General features: G+C 49.9%; 1 long non-coding RNA gene across 1 annotated transcript in view; it reads right to left on the bottom strand.

Annotated features, from left to right (window-relative positions):
• The window catches only part of LOC309647037, a 218778-nt gene that overhangs the window by 149589 nt on the left and 56179 nt on the right, over positions 1 to 13010 (bottom strand). The gene's annotated exons all lie outside the window — the stretch shown is intronic.

Raw genomic sequence — 13010 nt, 5'->3', positions numbered from 1 at the left:
TGGTTTATGGTCGTGCAGCCGGGGTGGCTGAGCCCCAAGCGGGAGGCCTTCCGAGATCCCCCACCCCCACCCCGGCCGGGGTCACGATGCCCTGAACTAGCCCAGCCCGGACCTCGAAGCACCCGATTCGGAATTCAGACTGGCCACGCAAGTCCTGTGACTGCCTCCAGGCCGGTCCCCCATCCCCAGGGGGCCGTGTGACTTTGCGCTCACCTGCACTTTCCCAGTGTCACAACATTTGTGTGTGTGTCCCATGGCAAGTGGCTGGGGGTAAAATACAGAAGCCAAATTTCTGATACACAGTTTCTACTGTCAGGGAAACGTATCTTTTGGGTCACAAAACTAAGGGGAGTGGAAAATATCAGAAACTGTTGGAGCAGAGTGGTGGAGAGAAAAAAACCTCATGTCAAATCACAGAGGCTCACCAGGAGGAGGCGTCCTGAGAGCCCCAAGGGCAGCCCCGCGTCCCTGTGTATCTCACTGGGAGGGCCCAGCACAGCACCGCCAACGTGGTGGCGACTTAGCGTGTTTGCAGGATGCTCGCCGTGCAGCCAGGAGTTTTCCAGAGGATTCTCCACCCAGGAGAGGGGCCTCCCTGTCTCCTTGGCCCCCCACATCTGCGCGGCCCGACTCCCTCTGGGGGCCTTTGTAAAACCAACATCGGCCTCCCCGGACCCTCCAACGACTCACTCCTAATTCTGCCCCTCGCTGAGCAGCCCAGGGCTCAGGGCACCTCGTGACTCTTCTAGGTGGCCACACCGCCCGCTCCTTAGCTCGACCACCAGCCCCGCCCAGGGCTCCCTAAAGTTCCTGGATTAAGACCAGCCTCTCTCCTGGGGATGCTGCAGCCCTACCTGAACAAGTCAAACAACAATAAACAATATGCAACCAGCTCTGAACTGCCCTCCTTGACTGATCTGCCTGTGCCTCTGAAAGTTCTATGGCTTTTGAGTCTATAGGGAATTTAAGGTATTCCTTTAAATTTTAGGCATAGGCCCTCTTCTAGGGAAATAATCCTTTATTCATAACACTGTGTGTGCGGGAAAATTAGATCTGAGTGACGTCACTTCCTCTGACAAATCTTCCAAGAGCAGAGCCTGCCTAGGGACCGGCTGTATTTTCTTAGTTCTCTTATTCTTGTACCATGTGAGTCCTGTAAGGTATTTTTACACAAGGTGGTGGTCATGATAAGTAAAAGGGGAAATTAAAGCTAATGAAAAAATGAAAAAGGCACACAGGCAAAGAGACCCCTTTGTTACAGCCACCAGGTCACGTTGCTGCTTCACGATAGAAGCGAAAAGCCGGTTTTGGAGGCTGAGTGATGTCACTGCACAGTCTACCCGACTCCCGGGCTTCAGAAGAAAATCCAAGTGACAAGAGACACTGTTGAAATAATCGTCATCGTCACCATCCTTATCACTGATAATATTCCGCTCGGTCTCCCTCCATATGGCAACTTTTAAATGCAATTTTGAATTGTTTTTAACTATTTCCCCTTTATTTTAATGAACGTATTTCTTTTGTGCTTCCACCTAGCGAAGCTTTATTATAGAAACAAACAGAAGGTTCTGAGATTGTCACATACTGATGCTGAGACTTATTCCCGGGAAACCGGCCTCGCCTCAGGCGGACGGTCAGCTCCGGACGCGCTGGTCACCTGAAGAGCTGACAGGTGATGGTACAGACAAGAAGACGTCAAAGCAAAGTGCACGGACCCGCTCATGCTTCCCTTTTGAAGTTTTTAGACGTAGTAAATGTCAGATAATTCCCAAGTCAGGACCTCATTTCTTAACAGCATGCAGGGTGTCAAAGGAAAGAGAAAGTTCTAGAGTTCCAAAGATAAATATCCTATGATATTCAGGACCTCTCCTTTCACAAGTCGGGTGCTATCAACTTCAGAACAATCCTTTATTGATAAAACACCACTCTGAGCTGCTCCTGGGTTGGCCGTGCACGTTCCCTGGCTTGCTCCTTCCTGGGAGGTCCCCTTGGAAAATGTGACATTCTTCCCTTTGATGCCCTGAAGCCCAAGTCAACGTGGCCAGTGTTCCCTGCCCACATCTCGCTCAGCGGGACGACTGCATGGGCGAGGCGCAGGCCCGGCACCGCCAGGGAAGCTCAGTCATCAGCGGGGCTCCCTCTGCTGGTGACCCGCGCCAGGAGCCCACAGACGCCACGGGACTGAATCCTGCACAAGGAATGTTTCATGGAAATCAACCAAACACAACGTCGCGGAAACTGTCAAGACCTGTGGAGAGTCAGGGACAGCTGTTTCACCTCCTTAGAAGTTTCCGTCCCAGGGTTGCTGAGAAGACCTGAGTTCTGGGGTCAGAGACACCGGCTCGAACACTCGGGGTGCGGCCAGCAGCCCAGTTGCGGCCCCCGAGACCCCGGGACCACAGGGGTGGGGGAAGGATGTCTTACACGTGCTGGCTTCTGCGGCAGCTGAAGCCACTGGGTGTAGGGGCCCACCCGGTACGGCCCCCTCTCTGTCCTGGAGGGAGACCCCGGCCCACTGCCGCGGTTACCGCGTGGAGAGCGCAGAGGAATGGCCCGGCTGGAGGACAGCCAGGCCTGCTTCTTAGTGTCCTGGCAAGACGTGTAGGAGCACAGAACCCATGCAGAACTGCCTTCCTCACCGAAGACGGGGTCATTACTCCTGCTAATAATTTCAAGTTCCAATTTCATTAAAGTCATTGCATAATTTCTTCCTGTTTTTTTGTAGATGCTTTCCTTTTTAAATCTTTCTACCACGCTGTTCGTTAAAACTATTTGTTTCTCTTTAAAACTTGAAGTAAATACTTCACTACCTTTTATCAAATAGTACCTGGTCCATTTGGTCGATTGCAAATGAGGACTAATATATTACAAAGTTTGGAAATTTAAAGCATGAAATAAAATTACCAGCAGTGAAGTTCCTTGTTTATACATGAATACTTTCCAGAGCCTCTTTTGAAATACTCAGGACTATAGAATTTTAAATAGGATACGGTATTCCAGAATGGCAGAAATCCACAGATAAGCCCTGAAACTTACAGCATCACAGAATTTAAAGCCTTAGGTTTAGGCGGAAACCAATTATAATATTTTGACAGCTGGCTTTTACGTTCTTATTTTAGCATTAGCCAAAAATCATGTACCACCGGCTTTAAATCAAGTGGTCAAGTTTCCACTATTCTATAAATGTGTCTGCCCTGCATTTACAGAACACTTGATTGCTTCCCGAGTGTTTTCACACCCCTTCTCTCCTCTGTACCTCGCCCGTAACCGTGAGGTTGGCGTAGAGAAGATGTGGATTCCCCCCTTTTGTCCTTGAGGGCACTAAGAAGCAGAGAGGTCAAGCGGTGGACGGAGGTCATGTGTCCCCACCCGGGAGCCGGGCTGTGTTTGTGCCCGGCCACTGCCAGCACCCAGCACCCCTCCAGCCACTCTGCCCCAGCGCTCCATCCTCGAAGGCGCTCACGGCCAGAAACAGAAAGCCTTACTCAGACTTACTTAAGCTGCAAGGAATTTACAGGCTCTCTGACCGAATAGCCCGGGGGGGGGGGGGGGTGGCGGTCAGCTCAGTGCGCCTGGAGGACGGCACCCTCTGTCCCGACTCCGCCCCAGGCTCACCCACCTCGTCACCGTGAAGCGCCCAGGGCCACCACACACCCGTCGGCCCTCCCCAGCCAGCAACGGACACTCCTGAGCCTTCCTCCCCCGACCAGCCACACCCAGCTCTCTGGCCCAGGCCAGCCCGGCGTGCACTCACTCAGCACTCACCCCTCAGGGCACTTTGCACCGAGGCCTTCAACCGCCTCCAGGCAGGGAGTAATTCCGCACAACCTTACCTTCGTAAGTAAGTGCTGCGACTGCGCTCCTTTCACAGACAAGGAAACCGGGGCTCGGATCAAAGCACTTGTCTAAGCCCACCTAGCTCAGAGGCCGGAGACCCTGGACCTAAGCAGACGGGCTGACCCAGTATTCCTACACTCATCCCTGGCCCGGGGCCATATCCCATGTCCCCTCCCAAAAGGCGCGATGCACCTGAGGGCGGGAGTGTCCACAGAAAAGGGACCCAATCTGCTCAACCCAACACTCCCCAAACTCACAATGTCACAGGGCTCTGCTTTCTGACGCCTCTGGGGTTCACCACTCCACCCACTTTTCCGGCTTCAGTGATATACTTTGTCATGTGATGCTACAGGGAAATTCACGGTGAGTAAGTTCCTTTCCTCAGAGAAGCTTCACTTTCATCTCTAGCTTCACTTTGGCTACAAGTTCCCCTGAGCCCCAGGGTTTCCTGGTCCATCTACACCGACCCTGCTCCCAACACGCTGCGGTCAGCAGAGCTCTGTGTGCGCTCACCTGTTGTAGCACTTCTCCAGGCGAGAGTGCTGGGCATTGAAGACATGGTGTTACTAAGACAGAAATAGCAGCGCTAACACTTCAGGTCCCGATTTTCTTAAGAACTGCACAGGGGTTCTCACCGAGCGCTCGGTAGACAGAGAACCTTGTGCCCACAGACGGTCCTGGGGGAGAGGAAAAGGCCCCGCGGCATCAGGCAGCTTGCACCCTCGGCGGGGAAGGCATGCAGCACGCTCCGGCTCCGAGGCTGGCTCCCACCTGGGGCTCACGCGCCCCGGGGCCAAGCCCTCCCCGCACCTCCTGCCCCGACGCCCAGGATCTGCCCTGGCGAGTCTGATCCACCTCCTCGTGTCGGCCAACGAGTCTCGTCCACAGGCTCAGCCGCCAGCCCACCCCGCCCTCCCGGGTCACCTGCGGCCCAGGAACAACTCTCGGGCAGCGCTTCTTTCAAATCACACAACTGGAAGGAGGTGGTTTCATCGGAGTCAAAAGAAGTTTGAGAAAGTCACTCCCTCCAGAGCCATCTCCGGTTGAGGGCAGGTCAGGCACGCGGGGCGGGGGCAGGGGGGTGTCACGGAGCACAAGGCCCCCCCTGCCTCGTCTGCATCCTCTCACCCTGCCCAGGCTGCCTGGCACTCCCGGGGGCCTCGCTGGAAACCTCAGGTGCTTCCAGCCGCCGAGTGTGGAGAGAAGGTCTCGGCACGATTGCCTGTCGGCACCTGGTGGCCACCGGCCGGGATGTCCTCAGTCCTCCCGGGATACAAACACTCGCACCGGTGACCCCGCCTGTCCGCCCGTCACCGTTCTGAGAAGGTCACGGCTGTTCTCTCCCAGACGGGTGGGATGACACGCTCGGCCCCAGCAGGCCCCTCCCACTCCCGACCACCACGACTGCACCCTCATCCTGGGGCCCCAGGCGTGGAGGAGGGGTGGCGGCTCTGCTTCAACCCCCCAGGACCAGTGCAGACCCGGGGCTGAGGGAGGACGCTTCCCTCCTCCGTCTGTGCGTTTCAGGTGGGCTGTGCTGGCCTCGCGGGCCCCCTAAAGACAGATCCATCCTTTTGCTTGTTTTCTCCAAGACGCCAGAGGCTTCCTGTCCTCGTGCTTCCCTGAGTCTCAGGACCTTTGCAAAACCACGTGGCCTCAGCACAAGCCTCACCGGCCCTGCAGACACACCGGGTGGCAGGTGGCCGCCTCCCCTCTCACCCCACCTTTCCTCAGCAGGTCCGCTCTGTGCTCAGGGTCCGGGCTTGGCTACCAGTGACAGTTTACTTCTCAAGACCCATCTGCGCCCACGGGTGTCACCAGACCCGCCACCAGCACGCAGAACAGTCTCGGAGCACATTCGTTGGGTGACACACGTTTGGGATCCTTGGGATTTGACACGGTCGCAGTTTCGGCTCTCGGGACCCAGCCGTGCTCACTGTGTCTGGTGCTCCTCCTGGAGACGGTGCTGGAGGGACACGGCTGCGTCCCCGTGTCCCAGTGGGCCACGCGCAGCTCACCCTCCATGCCACCTAGTTCCCAAGACCCTTTCCAACGGGCAGGTGTTGACACCTGCAGGACTCGTCCGTTGCTACCTGGAACTCTCTCTGTGACGGGGAGCCCAGCCTGAGCCGCCCTCGCCCTCGATACCTAGTTTAAAGCTGGAGGGAACAGCTGAGAGAAGGGGTTCTGGAACAAGAACGCCCGAGTGGGAGGCCCGGCCCTGCCATTTTTCAGAGGTAGGATCTGGAACAGACTTAAACTCACCTCACCCTGTAAGCCTTCGTTTCCTTGTGTGCAAAACGGGGATAAGAGTGGTGTTCCTCACAGGATGGTCGGATTGAGAGCGCTTACCCGTGTGCAGTAGATGCAAAAACGTGACAATCGGCCGCCCCTCCCGGGACATCCGCCTTCGCAATGTGTCTCTGCAGCCCCCTCTCCAGGAGGTGGCAGCTCCCTCCTGCATCTGGGCTGCCTGTGACTTTCCAGCCAATAGAAAGTGGCGGGAGGAGCACCTTGGTCTCCCCCCTAGGAGCCCCGTCGCTCGCTGCCCTGCGAACACACCGAGGCCGGCCTGCTGCACGACCAGCACCCAGTGGCCCAGCTGCCTCACAGCCCTGGCCACCAGCTGGTCAACCGTAGACATCCGCGTGGACCCCTCCTGGACCAGCGGACCGCCGACACACGAGTAAGCCACCCCAAGACCAGCCGAGCCGGGCCCCAACCCAGAGGCTCGTGACCAGTGATGAATGGTGCTTGGTTTAAGCCAATACATTTGGAGGCTGTTTGCAAACACATGTAAAGCTTTCAACTGACAGATTTCTCAGTGTTCAATAATATTAGCAGTTATTTTGTCCATCATAGCAATTTAAAAATACAGATTCTCGTCTAACATACAAATCTGAAATCTATAAAAGCACAATGGCCTGTCTTCACATGCCTTATAGTTACAAAGAAGAGACCCCATTATTTGATTTAAGCAGCCAACTTCAACAAGCGCTTTCCATTCAGCCGTGGCAGGCATCCTGAGGCGCCCCATTTCGTATGCAAGGCGCAGGACATGGGGACGGGGGAGACAGCTGGTGAGCACAGCAGGCTCTCTCGTCACGGAGGAGCACGGGATCGGGCTGGACGGTACCAGCAGAACTTAGAGGTCTGGGAAGGGGTGCGGGGCCACTTTCTTGATACCTCGTTCCTTTGGGCTTAAGTGCTCGCACACACGGTCTCCATGAGATCAGACACAGTGGAAAGGGGTAAAGAAGCCACTGTCAGGAGGGGTTGGGGGGAGGATTCAGAAAGACAAGAAAACCTCACTCCAGAGGCGGGAGCACCAGCCCTGAGTGCGCCCTGGTCAGGCCCTTGTTGTCAGATCCCTTCCCATGTACGGGTCCCGCGCACCCCACCCCGGGACAAGGTCATGTCCCTGCAGCCTAGAGTCGGAGGAGGCCCCACGTGCACCAGCGTGGACCGTGCTTCCTGGTCCCCAGCACCTCCCTTCTGATCTGCGTGAGCTGGGATGCAGCATCGAGCGTGGTAGGTCCTGTTTCTCTGAGAATACATATCTCTAGCACCGTTTTTCAGTCTGATGTTGACGTACAACTGTACAAACAAGTTAATGTTCCCGTCTTGGTTGATCACAAAAGCAAATTCAGAGATGTCCCACCAGAGCCCCGCACAGCACGAACCCTGAGAAGCAGTGAGAAAGGAATCCAGCGCAGACGGTGTACACGGTGCACGTAAACACACGCTGCGGAAGTGGCAGAAAATGCAGACTGTCCACCGAGGACCATCCTCTTTCCTTTTTTATCAGCATAATCCCAGATCACTGGGGGCAGCAACGTGCCAAGTTACAAACACTCCCTGCCCTCAGCCTCCTTCACAGCAGGTGTAGCCATGAGACACTTTCACAACCCTCTGTGCAGTTAATCAGACCACATGGTCCCCTTGTCCACAGTGGAACCCAATTCCAACTGACCCACAAAGAGGGCCACTTATGTCCAAACACACAACTCAACTTAAACCATAAGGCACATTATACAAGAAGATGCTGAAATAGGACTTAACACAGTGTCTAATGCGCCACCGTAAGCAGTGACACACATCCAGCCGAGAAGGGACCGCTAGTTATACATACACTGGATTGTTCACGGTTTAATGTTCTTCTAAGACCAAGCCATAATGTCCCATAATGCAAGGTCATTTCCAAAGCTCAGATCTTATCTGCAAAGTAAACCTAGAATCTTGAACTTCAATAAACGTCTTTACTCATCTTAAGGCCAACCCAATTTCAAGAGCCAAATATAAACAGACTCTAACCTTCCTATTGATTTAGGGACATAGAGGAAAGGTACCAGCACAGCCAATTCACTTCATAAACACCACTGAGCACCTACTCTGGGCCAGACCCTGGCCAGGCCCTGGAACATCAGGGGAGCCTGTGGCTCCAGAAAGCCTTATTCCACGTCACGAGTGAGCAGAGCCAGCTTGGACTGGGGCCTTCGGGACATTTATGTGCCAAGTATAAGTTTTTTGATTGGTGAAGCATCAGAGTGAAGGAGGTGGTAGTTTGAAGCAGAGTGTTTGTTGTGGGTTGGATGGATTGGTGACTTTTAAAATAATCTATGTTTCTACTGTTACTTCAACCAGCTCTTAGTCTTCCTTTTACGAATTCTGAACTCCTAAATCTGTCTAGCGTTTGGATCCAAAAATAGTCTCCATTTCTATCCCCCGTTAGAAACAACTCACAAATGGAAAAGTCGGGTTCAAGAGCTTGTTACGCGAGTCATCAGGAGGTGCCCTTGTCTTCACACCACTTCCCTGTCTCACGAGAAATCTGGCAACACTTCATCATCCGAGGGCACTTACTAATCGCTTTCCTCTGTATACTTTATAACCGCATCTGTCACTATAGTGATTCCCTGAACACTGGGCCGGTCCGCCAGCCAGGACCACGCTCTCCTTTGAGCAGGCTCAAGTTCACTGCTCGTTACGAGGTGCCACAGGAAATCCACTAATGCGTCTCTTCCAGCAACAGCCACTTAAGCCCATCTCTGTTTGATGATGTGAAGTAGGAAATCTCTGTGCTCAAAACTCAGACCCTGCCCTTCCTGGAGGCTTGACGGCCTGGGCTCCCTGCCCCAGAAAGTCACCACCCTTTGCTGCAGATTCCGTATTCACTTTTGTCTACCTTGGCCATCCTGATGAAATTCAATGCAAGGGTCCCAGAATAACCCAACGTAAATTAAGTCTGTGGAAATTCAGTGCCTACAGCCAGAGAATGTCAGCACCCTCAGTACCACAAGCAACCAGAAAGGGATCCAAAGTCCTCTCTGGAGGTGGATCCTGTTAGAGTGTGGTGACGAATTTGCATACAAAGTCCCAGACTTTCTGCTTTCCACTTGCTGTTTATATTATTTGGCAAAGACATTTCAAAGTTAATGACAGGACGTCTGCTTCTGGGAAGACGGAGTAGGTGTACTTTCCTCTCCTGCTCCCACTAAGTATGATGGAAACACTGGGCATTAAATGTAAGACACTGAGAAGTGAGAGGAGAGGCCAGACTGGCCGGCGACCTCGGGACCTGAGGGATGGCCACGCCGAGTCCCTGGCTTTGCTCTCTGCCTCGTATGTCCCAGAGTTGGAGCTAAAGAAGCTGGTGACCTGGAAATGCCAACGGACGCAGACAAAGAAGCCTCCGCAGAAGCTGCTCTTTCTGGGCAAAGGGCCAGGCAAAGGGCAGCCCAGCAAGAAAGAGAACTTTTAGAAAATAACCACTGTGTTCCAGCCAAGCACCACAGGAAAATCTATGGTCCCTCCACAATACCATGCCAGCAAAGGCCTAGTCAGGACCTACACTCCCCTTCCTAGGCTGTCAGGAGCCTATGCTCCCCACTCCAGGCTGCCAGGAGATACCCCAGGACCTCAGCCCCCAGGTTGGTGTCAGTGGAGACCACATGGGGAGCCTGGACCTCCACCCCGACCTGCAGTCCCAGGGACCTTCCCTCTGCCAGGTTGGTTGGTGCCAGAAGAGGCCCAGGGGACAGTAGGACTTTCACCTCAGCCCAGCGGTAATGGAGTCACCCCTGCTGTGGTGTCAAGGCAGGGCATGGGGAGGGAAGTCCTACCCCTCACAGCCGGTGAGACCCATGGAGGCCCAGGGGAGTTGGGCCTCTCCCAGAGCAATAAGGGGATGTCCCTCAGTGTCAAGGGAGAGTGAGTGGGGATGCAGGACATCACCCCACCTGGCAATAATGAGGAAGCACCCTCCTGCCCCCACTGGACCAGTGTCAGAGGAAACACACAACAACCAAAGGGCTCAAACATAATAACCAGCGTTCAGGCTCCAATCTAAATTCTCTCATCACACCAAGAACCAGAAGGGTCTCAAACTGAATGAAGAAAGTCAATCTATAGATGCCAACACTGAGATGACATGCGTTAGAATTCTCTGGCAAAGACTTTAAAGCAGCCAACATAAAAATACTTCAATGAGCAAATATAAACGTGCTCAAAACAAAAATAGAGTCTCAGCAAAGAGATACAAAGTCACAGCAAGAAATAGAGGAAAGAAGAACCAAATGGAAATTTTAGACCTGAAAAATGTAACTGAAATAAAAAAACTCAATGAACGTGCTCAACAGCAAAACGGAAGGGATGGAGGAAAGAATCAGTGAACTAGAGAACAGATCAATAGAATTTACCCAATCTGAATAACAGAGAAAATAGACTGGAAAAAGGTAAGAGCCTCAGACTATAGCAAAAAATCTAACATTTGTGTCACTGGAGTCTCAGAAGCAGAGGAGAAAGTGGGTGGGCCTGAAAAATACCCAAAGAAAATGGCTGAAAATGTCTTAAATTTTGCAGAAGACAAAGCCTACAGATACAAGAAGCTAAGCAAATCCCAAACAAGATAAACCCAAGACATCGCATCATTAAACTTCTGAAAACTAAGGCAAAGAAAATCCTTGAAAGAATCCAGAAAAAAACACACCTCACCAATAGTGGGAAGGAATCCAAACGATCATAGATTTCTCATCAGAAACCAGAGGAGCCAGAGGAACTGGCACAAAATGATTCGAGAACTGAAAGAAAAAAACTGTCAAATGGAATTGTATACCCAGTGAAATGTTCTTGAGGAATGGAAGGGAAACCAAAAACCCTCAGATGAAGGAAAACTAAGACAAGTTGTCATCAGCAGACCTGCCCTGAAAGAACGGCTAAATGAATTTCTCTGAACAGAAAGGAAATGGTAAAAGAAGGAATCTTGGGACATCAGGAAGGAAGAAAGAACACATTAAGCACAAATATGGGAAAACACAACAACCTTTTCTTCTCTTGAGTGTATTATATTATATTATATCATGAAATTGAAGCAAAAATTATAACAGTCTGATGTGGTTCTAAATGTATGCAGAGGAAATGTTTAAGATAATTGTGTTATAAAAATGGGAAGATGAAAGGATTGGAAGCAGATTTCCACAAGTCATTCCACTGGCAAAATGACAGCAGCACCAGTAAACTGTGATAAGTTATAAAATGTAATACATAGTGCAAAACAGTTAAAATGCTATATAAAGAGATACACTCAAAAACACTACAGATAATCAAAATAGAATTCTAAAAAATGTTCAGGTAGCCCACAGGAAGGAAGCAAAAACAAAACAGAGAAATAAAAAACAGAGAGAGCAAACAGAAACCAACCAAAGATAATGACAGTCTTAAACTCTAACATATTAATAAGTACTTTATTATTTGTCTAAACATAAATGGGCTAAACATAACTATATCCTGTCTACAAGAAACTCATTTCAAACTTAATGATACAGTCAGATCGAAAGTAAAAGGATGTACAAAGGTATATCATGCAAACATTAATCAAAAGAATGTAGGAGTGGCTATATTAATTTCCAGTAAAGTAGCCTTCAGAGCAAAGAAAATTACCAGAGACAAAGAGGGACATTATATAATGATAAAAGGGTCACTCCACCAAGAAGACATGAAAATTGTTAAGTGTGTGTGCACCAAACAATACAGATACAAAATATGTGAAGCAAAAACTGACAGAACTGAGAAAAGAAATAAACCAATCCATAATTATAGTTGGAGACTTCAACACCTGTCTCTCAACAATTGTTAAAAGAATTAGAAAATCATCAAAGAGAAGGAATAAATCAAGATCATCATTAATACTCAGTTTCTAATCAACATTTGTAGAACACTTCACCCAACAACAACAGAACACACATTTTTTTAAGGACCCAGAGAAAATACACCAAGAGAGACCACATTCTGTGCCATTAAAAAAAACTCAACAAATTTTAAAGACTTGAAATCATATATTCTTTGATCCCAATGTTAACAAACCAGAAATCATTAACAAGAAAATATCCAAACGCTCGGAAATGAAAAATCCTGTAAAACACCTTTAAAAACTCATGGGTCGAAGAGGAAATCTCAAGGGAAATCAAATAATACATTGAACCCAGTGAAACTGCGATTACAATATATCAAAATTTGTGGGACACAGATAAAGCAGGGCCGGAAGGGAAATACACACCACTAGATGCATACATTAGAAAAAAGGAAAGTTTCAAATCAATAGTTTAATCTTTCACCTCAAGAACCTAGAAAAAGAAGAAAAAAGTAAACTGAAAGTAAGCAGAAGGAAGGAAATAATCATGATAAGAGCAGAAATAAATGAAATTGTTTTTTAGTAATAGGTAACATCAATGAAACAAAGAGTTGGTACTTTGAAAACATCAACAAAACTAGCAAACCTCTAGCAAAACTTATAAAGAAGAAAGGGAGAAAGCACAAAACAGCAATATGAGGAAGGAGGTAGAGATATCACTTTCCCTGCAGACATCTAGAGGATAATCAGGGAATACAGCTCTACAGGCATACATTTGACAAATCAGATGAAATGGAGCATTTTCTTGAAAAACACAAGCTACCACAACTCACTCAATATTAAATAACTATTCCAAATAGCCCTTTAACTATTAAGAAATTTTAATTTATAATTAGCAACTCCCAAAAAAGAAATCTCCAGGTTCAGATGGTGTCACTGGAGAATTCTACCAAATACTTAAAGAATTACTACCAATTCTACATAATCATTCCAGAAAATAGAAGAGAAGGGAATACTTCTGAATTCAAAAGTAGACAAACATCAT

This window comes from Balaenoptera physalus (assembly GCF_965194825.1).
Source record: "Balaenoptera physalus genome assembly, chromosome: 17".
Lineage (NCBI taxonomy): Eukaryota > Metazoa > Chordata > Mammalia > Artiodactyla > Balaenopteridae > Balaenoptera > Balaenoptera physalus.
The sequence above is the reverse complement of the archived record's forward strand: the minus strand, read 5'-3'. Positions and strand labels throughout refer to the sequence as shown.